Raw genomic sequence first — 13,595 nt, 5'->3', positions numbered from 1 at the left:
GCTTCCATGCCGCCACCGGCTGACCCCTGCTGCAACTGAAGCTCTGACCATGAGCCGGGCCCCAGGTTAGGTCCAGGTTCTACCCGCCACCCTCTGGAGCTCAGATCCCTTCCAGATCTGCCAGGACGACCTGTGGCTGAAGCCCAGGTACAGGATAGCCACAGGTCCATCCCACCTCCTGCCAACCGCTGCCGGAGCTGAGGCTTCACCTAGATCTGCCTTGCCAATCTGCAATGGAGCCGGGGCCCAGTATAGGCCTGGGTTCATCCTGCCACTGCGGAACCCAGACTGAGTCCAGGCTCCACCCAGGACCGCTTCTGTCCACTGGCAGACACCCACTGGAGCCTTGGAAAACTCTTGACTTCCATTGCAAATGCAGAAGAAGCACCAGAATTTTCACGCTGCCAAAGGGCTCCATGCAAGAGGCAAAACTGCAGCCAGTTGCTAGAAAACACTATTTTTGTGATGTTCCTGTGGGTGTCTGCACAACTCACCAGAGCTTAATCACATACTGAGCTGACACGTGTCAATAAGGAGAAACAAACAGCTGACAAAAATGGGAAAACCCAAAATCGACTGTTTTCAAAAGATGACCTACCACAAATCGAGATGACTTTCCAGGACACAATACAGTAATCCAAAGGAAGCATAAAGTACATGTGTGTTTTTGCCTATCAAATACAAAGAATAAAGAGAGTGAGAAAATCTAATGTCAGCAGTGTTGGAAAAGGGAATTGTCAAGCTCTGAGAACTGCAATGCAAAATTGCAATAACTCTTCTGCAGAGAAGTTTCAGAAAATATGCCAAAATTTAAAGTGCATGTCTACCTTTAGCCCAAGAATTTCAATTTCAATAAGTCATTCATTGTTATTGTGGCAAATTTTTTAAATTTTACCCTAAAGTGGTTCATTGTAATATTTTACATGCATATATAAAATATATTTTTACTAGTTCTTTTTTTTGGGGGGGAGTATTTGGACACAATGCCTTTATTTTATTTATTTATTTTCATGTGGTGCTGAGGATAAAACCCAGGGCCTCTCCTTTGCTAGCCAAGTACTCTACCGCTAAGCTACAACCCCATCCCCTCTAGTGTTTTATTTCTTAAAAATGTTTTTACATATCTGTATACATATTCCTATATGATTATCACTCAGACACATTTTTTAGTAAGTTACCACTTGGGCTCAGACTGTAGCTCAGCCAAAGCACATTTGCCTGGCATGTCTGAGGCCCTGTGTTCTATTGTCAGCACCATTTATAAATAAATAAAATAAAGATCTATCAACAGCTAAGAAAAATATTTTAAAAAAGAATATAGATGGTGCTTTCAAACAAAAGTTAACACAGCTGCAGTTGTACATGTTCATGATATGAAATAATTAAGATGTTATCTTTTAAAAAGGAGTATGGTTCTATGGAACCAAAGAGAATCCCATTATTATACAGCCATCACCATCATATTTGTCCATCCCCAGGACTTTTCTACTCACTAATCCAACCTGTCCTCATTAATTACTCTCTTGCCACTTTTCCCTGTGCCTCATCCCAGTAAGCATAATTCTAGTTCCTGTCTGTATGAATTTGATTATTTCAAAAATTTATTTTGACACCACCAAAGGACAAGAGCAATTTGTGCTGGTGTATGTGTGTACATGTCCATACACACATACACCTCCATATACATACAAAACATGCATTAGTAACCAACTTTGCCTTCTTGCTTTCCACATTGAGGTTTAGAAATCCTCCTCTATTGTGTAAACATTAATTTCTTTCATTCCTGGACTTTGATGATTTATACATTTAGTGTATCAGAGCATCTGGTTTATTTTGATGGACATATTGAGATAGGGATTGGATTTCATGTTCTTATCTACATCATTAGGCATCTTCAAAATGGTCCCACTACCTTTTACAGAATCATTTATCTTTCTCCAAATAATGGAAATGTGACCTTTGTGACATCATCAAGTGTTTTATCTATGCAAGTCTTTCCTGATCTCTCTTTTGAGTTCTGTCCCTCTGTTCCCAGTTGTCACCCTTCCGATATTACAGTTCTCTGTGTGAAGATACCGCTTGGTGCTAAATCCATGACATTTTATTTTTTCCAAAATGATACTTTGGTGTTGGGCATCATGGCTTATGCCTGTAATCCCAGGGGTTCAGGAGACTGAGGCAGGAGGATTGCAAGTTCAAAGTCAGCCTCAGGAACTGTGAGGCACTAAGCAACACAGTGAGACCTTGTCTCCAAATAAAATACAAAATAGTGCTGGTGATATAGCTCAGTGGTTGAGTGCCTCTGAGTTTCAATCCCTGGTACCAAATACAAAATATAAACACACACACATCTCACATATGTATACTTTTGTGACTTAATTTTGCAAAATGACTTTAGACTTTTTTTTCTCTCATGATACCTTCTGGAAGTAAGATTTTATAGAGATTGAAATGAGGAAAGTAGATAGCTGGTCAACACTGGCCTCTCTCTGAAAGAATATACCCTACCTATTAGGATGTGATTCTTTATTTTCGTAGTTTTATTTACTTGGACCTCAAACACTTAGGAGAACAACGTCTGAGTGCTGCATACAGCTATTTGAATGGATTTCAATGGGATCTTCCTCTCTGGGTTCAACCACATTATTTATTTTTATTTTTTGGGGGGTGGAACCTTGGGGAGCTTAACCACTGAGCCCCATGCCCAGCCCTTTTTTTTGTATTTTATTTGAGTCAGGACCTCACTGACTTGCTAATGGCCTTGCTAAATTGCTGATGCCGGCTTTGAACTTGGAATCTTTCTGCCTCAGCCTCCATGTGACAGGACACCAGGCTCAAGCCCTTTATTCTTAACACACAAGACATATTAATTTGTGCATCCACATGCTCCTATCATCTTTCTCTTCTTTCCAGAATCAACACCAATCTGGTGGAGAAAGCTTTTCCTAAATATCCTGCCTTTTCTTAACCTCCTAGGGTTCCTTTACTGTCCTCCTGTCCATAAGGCTTTTTTTCCTGGAGGATTGAGCCCGAGCACACCTGTGGGCAACTGCACCAAGCCTGAGCATGCCTGTGGGCTTCTGCATACCATTACGAGATCCCAGAACAATGATTATCTGGTTTTCTGAGTATGGTCATGATCTGCTGATTCTCTGTCATGATCCCTAGCTGGAATCTGTAGTTTGGTCATGCTGGTTTCAGAATAATTGTTATTCTTCTGGTGATGAGGAGTCCTCAGGGATATCCAATAGAGGAAAAGAGATGAGTGGGCAAGCAATTTACTAATTACACCACAGTGCAGAGAACCTCAAACACCATGATGAGAACTGTGTGACTGCCACAATCCTGGGCTCTGGGGAGCATTATCCTTACCCTCATGGAATCCAGATGACACCCTTGGAGAGGAAACGGCAGGCACTAGAGCCTTAATGCAGCAAGGGGGATGGCATGGCCCTGCAGGCTCCCAAGGCAAGCTGTGGAATGAGTACTTTGCAGTGGTCCTTGTGGGCCTTTGTAGGGGTTTGGGTTTTATATGGAGCAAGATGGAAAATCACTGGAAAATTTCACGTTCTAGGATGACCTGATCTGTCTGCTTTTTTTCCATGGTATTAAAGATTACTTTATTTTGGCCACATGTTGACCAACGTCCTAAAGGCTGATCTACTTTTTTCAAATTTTTCATTTGCTTTAATTAGTTATACATGACAGTAGAATGCATTGATGCCCTTGGATAGATCCTACATAAATTGGGTTTCTTTTTAAAAGGCCCCTTGGCATGCTGGTTCAGGAGCAGAGTGAGGAGGCCTAGTGAGGCCTGGGGAGTGACAGGAGGAGGTTGCCACACCATGCTGGAGGTGGGATGGAGCCAGGCCTACCTTGGGCTCCAGCTCTGTCCAGAGGCTGGGCTCCAGGGAAGGCCTAGTTTCTACCCACCACTGCCTGGCGCCCCATAGATCCTTGGACTCCGCCAAGGACTGCCTCCGCTCATCAGCAATCATTCTTGGGAGCTTGAGATCAGCCTAGATCTTCCAAGACGACATGAGGTGGCAGCCTAGGCAAAGAGTAGTCATAGGTGCATCCCGCCTCAGGCTGACCCCTGCCTGAGCTCACACTCAGCCCAGGAATGACTCCGCCCTCTGTCAGATGCCTGCCAGACCTCTGGGCTCCTTCCTGCACTGACTTCGCCTACTGGAATACACCTGCCAGTTCAGCCCCAGCCCAGGTCAGCCTTGCTGATAGGTGTGGGAGCCTGGTCCAAGGTAGGCCTGGCTCCCACCTGCCACCACCCGACCCCCACCAGAGCTTAGGCCAGACCCAGGATGGCCTCTGCCCACAGGGGCACACCTTCCAGAGCTCAGGCTCATGCCTGATCAGCCAAGTCCAGCAACACGGGAGCCTGGACAAGCGTAAGCACAGTTCCATCCCGCCACAGGAGCACCCCTGAGGAGGTATAAGGCCCAGGCTGGATCCACCCCACCGAATTGCAGGCTATCCCAGGCAGAGGGTAGTCACAGGGCCATCCTGCCTTGGGCTAACCCGTGCCTGAGCTCAGACTCAGCCCAGGAATGACTCAGCCCAATGTGAGATGCCTACCAGAGCTCGGGCTCCACCCTGCACTGACTCTGCCTACGGGAAGATACCCAACAGAGTTCAGCCCCAGCCCAGGTTGGCCTAGCTGACAGGGGAGAGAGTCAGGCCCAGGTTAGGCTGGCTCCATCCCACCACCAGCCGACCCCCACCAGAGCTCAGGCTAGACCCAGGACTGCCTCTGCCCATAGGGAACACCTTCTGGAGCTCAGGCTCCTGCCTGATCAGCCAAGGCAATCTGCATGGGAGCCTGGGCAAGGGTAAGCCAAGTCCCATCCTGCCACCCATAGAACCCTGGGGAGGTCAGGCCCAGGCCTGATCTGCCCCTCTGAACTGCAATGGTAAGCCCTGTCCATCCCACCACTGGCTTACTTTTGCTGGAGCTCGGGCTCTGCCCTGATCAGCCTATTCCACCTGTGGGGGAGTCCTTAACTAGGGTAAGCCTTGGTCCATCCTGCCACTGGCTGGGCTGAGACAATATAGAATTATTCAGAGGTGAAATGAGTATATCATGAGAGCTGTTACCTAATCAAATGATTAATCCATTTGTCGGTTAATAATTTGAAGAGGATAATGGGTGATAATTATAAGTAATTAGAATGTAAGCAGGTCATTGTGGGTGAACTTTTATGTTTATATTTTGTCTCTGGCCAGTGTAGCTCCCTCTATTCCTCTCTCTACCTCTCTCTCCCAGGGGCCATGAGTTGAGAAGCATTTCTCCACCTTCCACCATGATGTTCTGCCTCACCTCAGGCCTAGATCAATGGAGTCAGCCTAGAATTGACTGATCTACTGAAACTGTGAGCTGAAACAAGGTTTTCCTCCTCTAGGTAGTTTGTTGGGTATTTTGGTGAGAGTGCAGGAAAGCCAACTCACAGAGTAGATAAGAGAGGCACCAGGACATTTGGGTGCTGGAATGCTCAGTTGAGCATCATGCTTGAGGGATCAGTATCAGTCAGTCTATGGGGAGACAGATGATCTGAGGCAGGTATAGGAAGAGGCAGTTCTAGAGGTGCTATTGGAGTGTACTCTATTGTCAAACCATACCAAGATGTATACAGATAAAAATAATCATTGTCCGAGTTTCCCTACAAAATTTTCCTTCACCTACAAAGATATATATTTACATTTGTATTAATATAGACAAAACAAATGGTGTTTGAATTATGAAATAGTATTATGTGGCACATTTTCATGCTGTTTGCTTTATCACTTATCAGTTTCTCCTGGATGAGCCAAATGGTCCATACACAGATATATAACTCATTTTCTATTTAGAACACCATAAACTGAGATTCTAATTTAATTTGCATTGAAATGTGTTAAAACAGAAAAGGATTTTTTTTTTTTTATCAAACTATGTTTCTATCCAGTAACATGGCATACATGTTCACTTACTGAGGTATTATTATGTCAAGAAGTTTACAGTATGCATATTCTAATTGTTTATTAAATGTCTCTTTTTATAGGTTTGTTTTTGTTTTTCCTATTATTAAAAGCATTCTGTGACCCTGTGGCCCTGGAATGTGTGCTGAGTTTTGTGGAAAAGGCCCGGCAGTGACATGGAGCAGAGCGACTCTGTCCTGAGCCATCTTGATCCTGGTGAACGCCTCTTACAAGTGAGGGTTCTACTGTGAAGATGACTCCATCTGATGCCTCTACTGCCTAGACACCATGAACCATGGGCTTATGGCCAGGGTCACCACCACAGCCACCATCATCCTGGTCTCCGCAGGGGAAGCCTTCCTGGTGTGCACCGACCGCCTCTACTCCTGCTCCCTCTTCAATAACGATGTGGCTGTCCTCTACAAGGTGCTGGGCACCTTCCTGTTTGGGGTGGCCACGAGACAGTCCTTGATGGACCTGGCCAAATACATGATCAGTTGTCTGTGCCCCAACTTCCTGGCCATCTGTGACCCAGACTGGAGCTGGGTCAACTGTTTGGTCTATGTGCAGCTGGAGAGGATGTGCAGGGAGAGCCCTGCCAACGTCACTGAGGCCAGACTTTCCTCCTTCTGTGGACACTCCTCCTCTGGGATGTAGTGCATGCTGTTCTTGGTTGTTCTTCCAGATGCAGCTCTGCGGGAAGTTGGCGCAGCTGCTGTGGCCCACTGTGCAGTTCTTCCTGGTGGCTTTTGCCCTGTACAGGGGATACACCCCCCACGTGTTAGACCACAAGCACCAGTGCCACGATGTCCTCATCGGCCTCCTACGAAGGTCACTAGAAACTGACCTCACTTTTCGGTATGTCTCAGACTTCTTCAAAGCCTGACCCCCTCATCCCTGCCTGGAGGAGGTGGCAGAACACAAGTCCAGCCTGTGATTGACGTTGACTGTGGGCGAGGCTATGCACAACCACCAAGGCTGCCTGGTCTTCTTCAGAACCAGGATGGCCAGGTGGTCATCTATGGACCAGCCATACTCTGGGCCCTGGTCAGCAGGAAGGCGCAGACAGGGCCCAGGTTCCCAGCTCTTAGCAGTGGCAAGCAGTGACCCCATGGTCCAGGTGTCCTGTGGGCTTGAACCAAGGTGTCCTGTGGGCTTGAACTTGTTTCTTGAACCAAGAACATCCTGGTTCTTGCCCAGGAGCCAGGTACCCCGCGCTGCATGGTAAGTGTGCACATGGGTTTCTAGTAAAGCAAATGTTTGTTGAGGACCATGCTTCTAGAATGATCCTCTGCTTTTCTCTGGCCTGCACACGGAGTTATCTCATGCCCAAAGTACCTGAGCAGTGGGCCTCCAGGTTATGGATCCCAGGGCTGTGGCAGGGATGAGGTCTGGCTGTGGAGACCATGGGTTGAGTGCGCTGAGGGAAGGCAAGCCCTTGGTGCACAGCCAGGCACCGGAGCCTGCAGTGGCTTCAAAGACCAGCCAGATTTGCTCCACTTCCTGAGTTCACCCTCTCCCCTCCTCAACCCTCTATATGCCCCCAAGGCCTCAGAGCCTCTCTATGTGTGATGAAGATCCTGCCCTCTGAATTGCTTGTCCAGCAATCCCCTTCATCCCTGCACAGACCAGGGTTCCAGGCCCTATAGAAAATACTGTCCATACATTTCCTGTGCCCTCATGGGACTCTGGTGTGAGCCCTGCAGTCCTGATCCTCTGTCAACACAGCTGGCTCTGAAGCTGCATGCTGGGTTGGAGCCTCTCAGTCATTTCAGGGCTTGCCTTTCAGTGGGAGACTGAGTCATAAATTTTGTTTTTTACCAAAAATATCAAAGAATAAAAATTTGTTTTCCATTTATATCTAGCTGGTTATCATTCAAATGTTTGACATTATTATTGGCCATTACCTCTTCCCTCCTTGGTAAGAAGATTATATATATCCATGCTTGTTCTATATAATTTGAGTGATTAGTCAACATTTTGTCACCATAATGAAATAGTGGAGGCAGGCTACTTTTGAAGAAGAGAGGTTTATTTAGCTCACAGTTTTGGAGGTTCAAGAACATGGTGGAGCACCAGCTCAGTTCTGTAAAGAAAATGCAGCAATCAATATATCAGCACATTTGGATCTAGTTCCCTAAATCTCCATTCCTGCAGTGGTGATGTGAATGGGTCCAGATGTAGGGCTGGACTAACAGTGGGCTGCATTATAGGAAAAGTACCCTGGGCTTGAAATCCCATTATTTTATCACATACAGTGAGCAAATCTGTTTCTTGCTTCAGAAGTAGAAATTATTTCTCAAGGTTGCTCACTGTAAAACAACACTGATAAAATTGTGGGTAGGAAAAGATCAGGTTCTTGCATATTTATCATATCTAGCAAGTCATGTGAGAATGTGAGACACCCTTGTAGGAGTTACCTTCAACTATAAGCCTCAGCTTTCTTGCGATGTTAATAAGAAAGTTTAGCTATTATAAGTTGCTGTGACATTTACAGTCCTTTGGTTATTCAACAGAGTTGCAGCTAGTACAGAGGAAGTCCATTGATATTTGTATAATTATCTTACATTTTTCCATTTTACCTAATTCTCTTATTTTAAAACAGTGTTTTAATATTGTTTCTTGGGCTTCCTAGGTATTATAGCATCTGTAAATAATGTAAATTGCCTGTGGTTTTCCAATACTGAAAGTAACTCATTTACTGGAAAAGGAAACATTCCTTCTTTTCATTGATTGGTTTTCCTTTTGTATTAACACAAGTTTCCCAAACAATTTTGAATAATAATGATGATAGTAAATAATAAATGCCATTTATGAGGTTTTTATATCTTAACTCCAAACCTACCATTTGATACGAAGCTGGTGATACTTCCTCTGGAAATTTGCAATTCAAATCATATTTTTGCTTTAGATTTTTGTTTCCCTGTTAACATCTGCAGATAGAGGCATTGCAAGGAGACCTGAGGCTTGGGGGTGATATAAACAAGGAAATAAAAATAAGTTTGTAAGGTACATGACAGACACAAGGGGTCTATTTCAGGGAGTCAGAATGGGAACTCGAGGGGATTTGTTTTTCTTTCAAAGTGAGTTTCTTAAGACATACACATTTTCACATTCACATTAATTATACAATAAGCTTAAAACTCTATACAATTGACTTAAAGAAGAAGTTTGATCAAACTTTTTCACCAGCCCTCTGGAATGATAATCAAAGGATGAAAATATAAACTACACATCTATTGTTGACAGACGTTAGGCAGCCCGCCTCCTTGTGTAATCTGTATAGGTTTTCTTTTTTAATTTTAGAAATCTAATTTTCTATTCTGAATCAAAAATTAGTGTATCTGTGTTAAATTTAGAATATTTAGCTTTTCCATTTATCTTTTAAAATACTTTCCAGACTGTGCTCAGAACTGTGTAATAGTTACCATCTAATCCCATGTTTTCTAAGAAATCTTTTCTTCAAGGCATTGTCAATTTTAATTTAAAAAATTAAAAAAAATAACTACTATTGGAAATCTCCATGACAATGGGTCCCAAGAGCTAAATCTTATTTATTTTAAGACAGAATTTAAAAAATAATTCTGAGGTACTCTTACCTAACAACTAGAATGAAACATAAAACCTCCCAGTGTCCAAACTATTAGATGCATCATTTCAATAGGATAGGAAAATTATAAAATAAAATTTTATTTTATTTCATCTTATTTCACACATACATATAAATACAGCATTTTAACTATCATGTTTTCTAGCATAATTATGAAATAAAAACAAATTCTACATTCAAGGGACAAATTGTAAATACTCTTTCATTACTTAAGAGTCCATCTTAGTTCTTTTGTTGTTTTCTACCCTTGTATTTAAAATCATGACCAAAGGCCAAGAGTCTATCCATTTATCTGAATTGAACAGTCAATAGATTCTACTGTTCTTACATATAGCACATGTGTCCTTTAACAAGCCCAGGACTCAAAATTTTGGAGCATTTCTAAAAAAACATATTTAGGAATACTTGAGAATTCCAAAGTGACTCTGAAAGCCACATCCCAATATCTAGTAGACATTCATTATGGACTATTCATGAATACTGAAGCATGTCCAGCATGTGCACAAACTTACTTGTTCAAACTGATGTAAAACAAAGAACAATACTTAATATTAACAGAAGCTGCATAATTAAGACTAACCTCCTTTTGTTGCTTATTTCACAAACTTTTAATTTTTTTCACAAAAAAGAGACCCTCAAGCCAAATTTTCTGATTTCAGTCATTGAAAACTTAAGCCATTTCTTTCAAATCCATTCTTAGTGAAGAATGTTTTGAAGGAAAACGTTTCCCACAGAACCTAATACAATTTCTCATTGTTTGTTAAATTTAGAAAGAACTCATGCCTGGATTTGATATTTTTTCAGATATCAAACAATAGTGACAGGATTCATAAATAGAATTTTCTGACACACGCAGGAAAGTCTGCTAACACTCATAACATTCCAACCACTCTTCTTTCAATCACAAAAGATGGCTGAGAATTAGCAATTATTAGTTGTCAGTACAAATACACATTTAAATCTTTGTTATTTGGCCAACATTTTAAATAGTCAAATTTTATTCCACTTCCAGGGCTCAAATTAAACAAATTAAAAAAACAATGAAAATTACAACTGGCAACAAGTCCCATATGCCAATGTTATTTTTAACCAGGAATTGTAACCTACTGCTAGTAGTTATTCACATATATTTGCTTAATTTAATAAATAAACACTGGTCAGTTATATAAGAAAAAAATTTGCAAGAATAGTACTTGGCAATGGGTTATCTGAAAGCTTCTGGGATAAATAAGCATTTAGAAAACACCAGCTCTTAAACATTTTTTTATCTGTAATTTGAGTTGACAAATGCATTTGTAAAAGTTACTTTTCCACTGATAGATTCTGGGGTGTCTAGCCACAGGTAACATGGATGTTTTAAACCAAACAAAAGAAAACAAATCTCTAAGCCACATTGTAGTGAAATGCTATACTTGCTTTTAATATGATATGGAAACAGTTCCAGGCAGACAAAAAAAATTGTCAAATCAAAGTACTGTAAATAAAGTTCATTTTATGAACCTCCAGCAGAAAACTGCAAAAACATCACAATCAAAAGACTACTCACTCCCCACACCAGGCAAAAAAAAAATCACCCTAATCATCTTAGTTCTGAGCTTAACATTTCCCTAGGATGTTAATAGGAGAAATTGTAAAGCACTTAAATCTGCAGCAATAACTGTTGAAAGTGCCACATTACAGAGATAAAACCCTAAAAGGTTCAGGTTGCCCACCCATCCCTCACCACACCCTACCCCAGTAATATGTAAAAGTTCCTGTTAAAGATTTTCTGTTTTCTGTTTATTTCCTTTTAAATTTTTTCCTTTAAAAATTATTTGCTGATGTGATTTTTGGTTGATTGTTTAAAAATATTAATGCTAGTTCCAACACTAAATAAATTAATTAAATATTTTAAAATATAGACTGAAGGAAGAAATTATATCAAGCAAATGTAAGGGAAAATTACACAGGACACTTTCCTGGTTTTATTTTTATTTATTTATTTATTTATTTATTTATTTGTTTGTTTATTTTTGTATTACAATTCTTAATACACCATTATACCATAATTTATCATATCCTTGATTATATATAAGATATGTTGACACCAAATTCACATCTTCATACATGTATTTTGTATAATGATGAGGGTCTCCTTTCACCATCCATACAATTCCCCTTTGGAGCCTTCAAGTGCTGTGTTATTGCTATTTGTTTCTTTGTTTTATCAAATCTCAAAGTTTGAGAATCACTGAAATCTAGAGATGGTCTGAATGGAAAAATACGGTGGGAAAAGAGCAAAAAAAAAAAAAAAAAGAAGAAGAATTAAAGAACTTTAGCAAATATTTAGCTCCACAGCAACATCCTTTCTGTTTTGAAAATAAGTCTTTGCAGGTGCATTTCCTATCTTGATTTCTGCTCAACAATATTTATTATGTTCTGAATTCACCAGTAATTGCTGTGTACTGAAGGCTCATTTGTTTCTCATAAAATGTCATTAACTCAGTCCTGTCCTCTTCAATTTGAAAGAGCTGCTACCCATGGGAGGCACTAAATCTTCATAGAATTCTGGACTCTGTGTTCCTATATTACATTATTGGTAATAATAATGTCTATCAAGGGGACAAGGGAACTGTTTTTTCTGTCCATGTATAAGAAGCTAAAACTTTCATTTTGTTAATAAAACTTATGATTGTATAAAAATAAGCACTGATTTTTAATGACATTTAAGGCACTATGATTTAGTTTTGCTTTAAGTACCATGGCTCCTAATGCTGCTTCCTTTCTATGGAGCTCTATTTTTAAATATTTGTGAATTAGAGGAACTCATTTACTAAAAGAGTAGCAGAGGAGTCCAAATTAAATATTAAAAAGCAAAGCAAAATTGGAATAGGAAACATTCCTTAATTTTAAATTGATTTATAATTTCATTTGCTGATTATATTTTCTCAAATTATAATCTTTTAAACTTTTATTTGAAAGGAAAGCAACAATTCCAACTTTATCAATGAATGCTTCACTAATACATATAAAAATATGAACTTCAAAATCATCACTACATTCTTGAATTTTCAAACATACGTTTTTATCATTTTATCTTGTGTTTGTATTGTTATATTATTGAGAATTGATTTTGTTTTGCTTTCTTTAGACTTTCTTGCAGAATAACTGTTGAATTTCAATAAAAGTAGACTCCTATGTTTTAAAAAATGTTGAAAATTATTTTCATGTGGAAAATATTGGAACCCTGGTGCTCTGCTCTAACCCCAGGATGACAGCTTGTTTGCTGTGTTTCTGGTGGTCTCTTTCTCTATATGTTGAATCCCCCAAGCCCAGGCCCAGACTTTGAGCAAAGCTCCTCTTTCAGCTGTGCTTACAGGAGTGTCCAGGTCCTGGAAGCCCATGAGCTTGGGGCAGCACTGGCCAAGGGCACCTCTCCCCAGGGACCTGGGCATGGTGCCAAGGACGGGGAGGGGCGCAGAGGGTGCACCACCTCTCTCCTGCTGTGCGCTGGGGGCAGAGCCAGGGGAGAGCATCTGCACCAGCCAGCCTGATCTCCTGAGCTTCTGGATGAACGCTGCCAGTCTTCCCTCCGCGGTGATATGCCCGCTGCAGGAAAGCTATAAGTTTTCACGGATTCCTGCAGCACCCTAGATTTCCCATTCTCGCTGACCACTGGCAGTCCTGTGGCCGTGTTGACTGTGGCATTTGAGTCCTGGAAGATCAGGGTAGCCGCTGGAAATGGTGAAGGGACAGGTGACTGTTTAGAGCAGGAGAATGTCCTTCTGGGAGGGAGGCACCAAGGTGCGGCAGGCCAGACCTCATTCAGCTGGGCAGGGTTCACACCTTTTCCCCCAGAGGCTGAGAGAGCCTGGGAGCCAGGGGACATCCATATGGACAGACCTTTTAAAAATCCTGGTGAAGGGATTTAGATTTCTGTTTCTTTCCCCTCAGTCCTTCAAGTGGACGTGTGAAGTCTGGGATGTAGAGTACCTCCAGAGACTGGGAATCCTTATGTCCGGGCTTCCTGTGA

The 13,595-nt window shown here is 41.6% G+C and overlaps 1 pseudogene; it reads left to right on the top strand.

Annotated features, from left to right (window-relative positions):
• The first annotated feature begins 6,153 nt into the window (after nucleotides 1-6,153).
• LOC114102492 (phospholipid phosphatase 2 pseudogene) lies at nucleotides 6,154-7,201 on the top strand (annotated as a pseudogene).
• Nucleotides 7,202-13,595: the final 6,394 nt, after the last annotated feature.

Source organism: Marmota flaviventris, chromosome 12 (assembly GCF_047511675.1).
Source record: "Marmota flaviventris isolate mMarFla1 chromosome 12, mMarFla1.hap1, whole genome shotgun sequence".
Classification (NCBI taxonomy): domain Eukaryota; kingdom Metazoa; phylum Chordata; class Mammalia; order Rodentia; family Sciuridae; genus Marmota; species Marmota flaviventris.
This window is presented reverse-complemented; position numbering and strand designations above follow the sequence as displayed.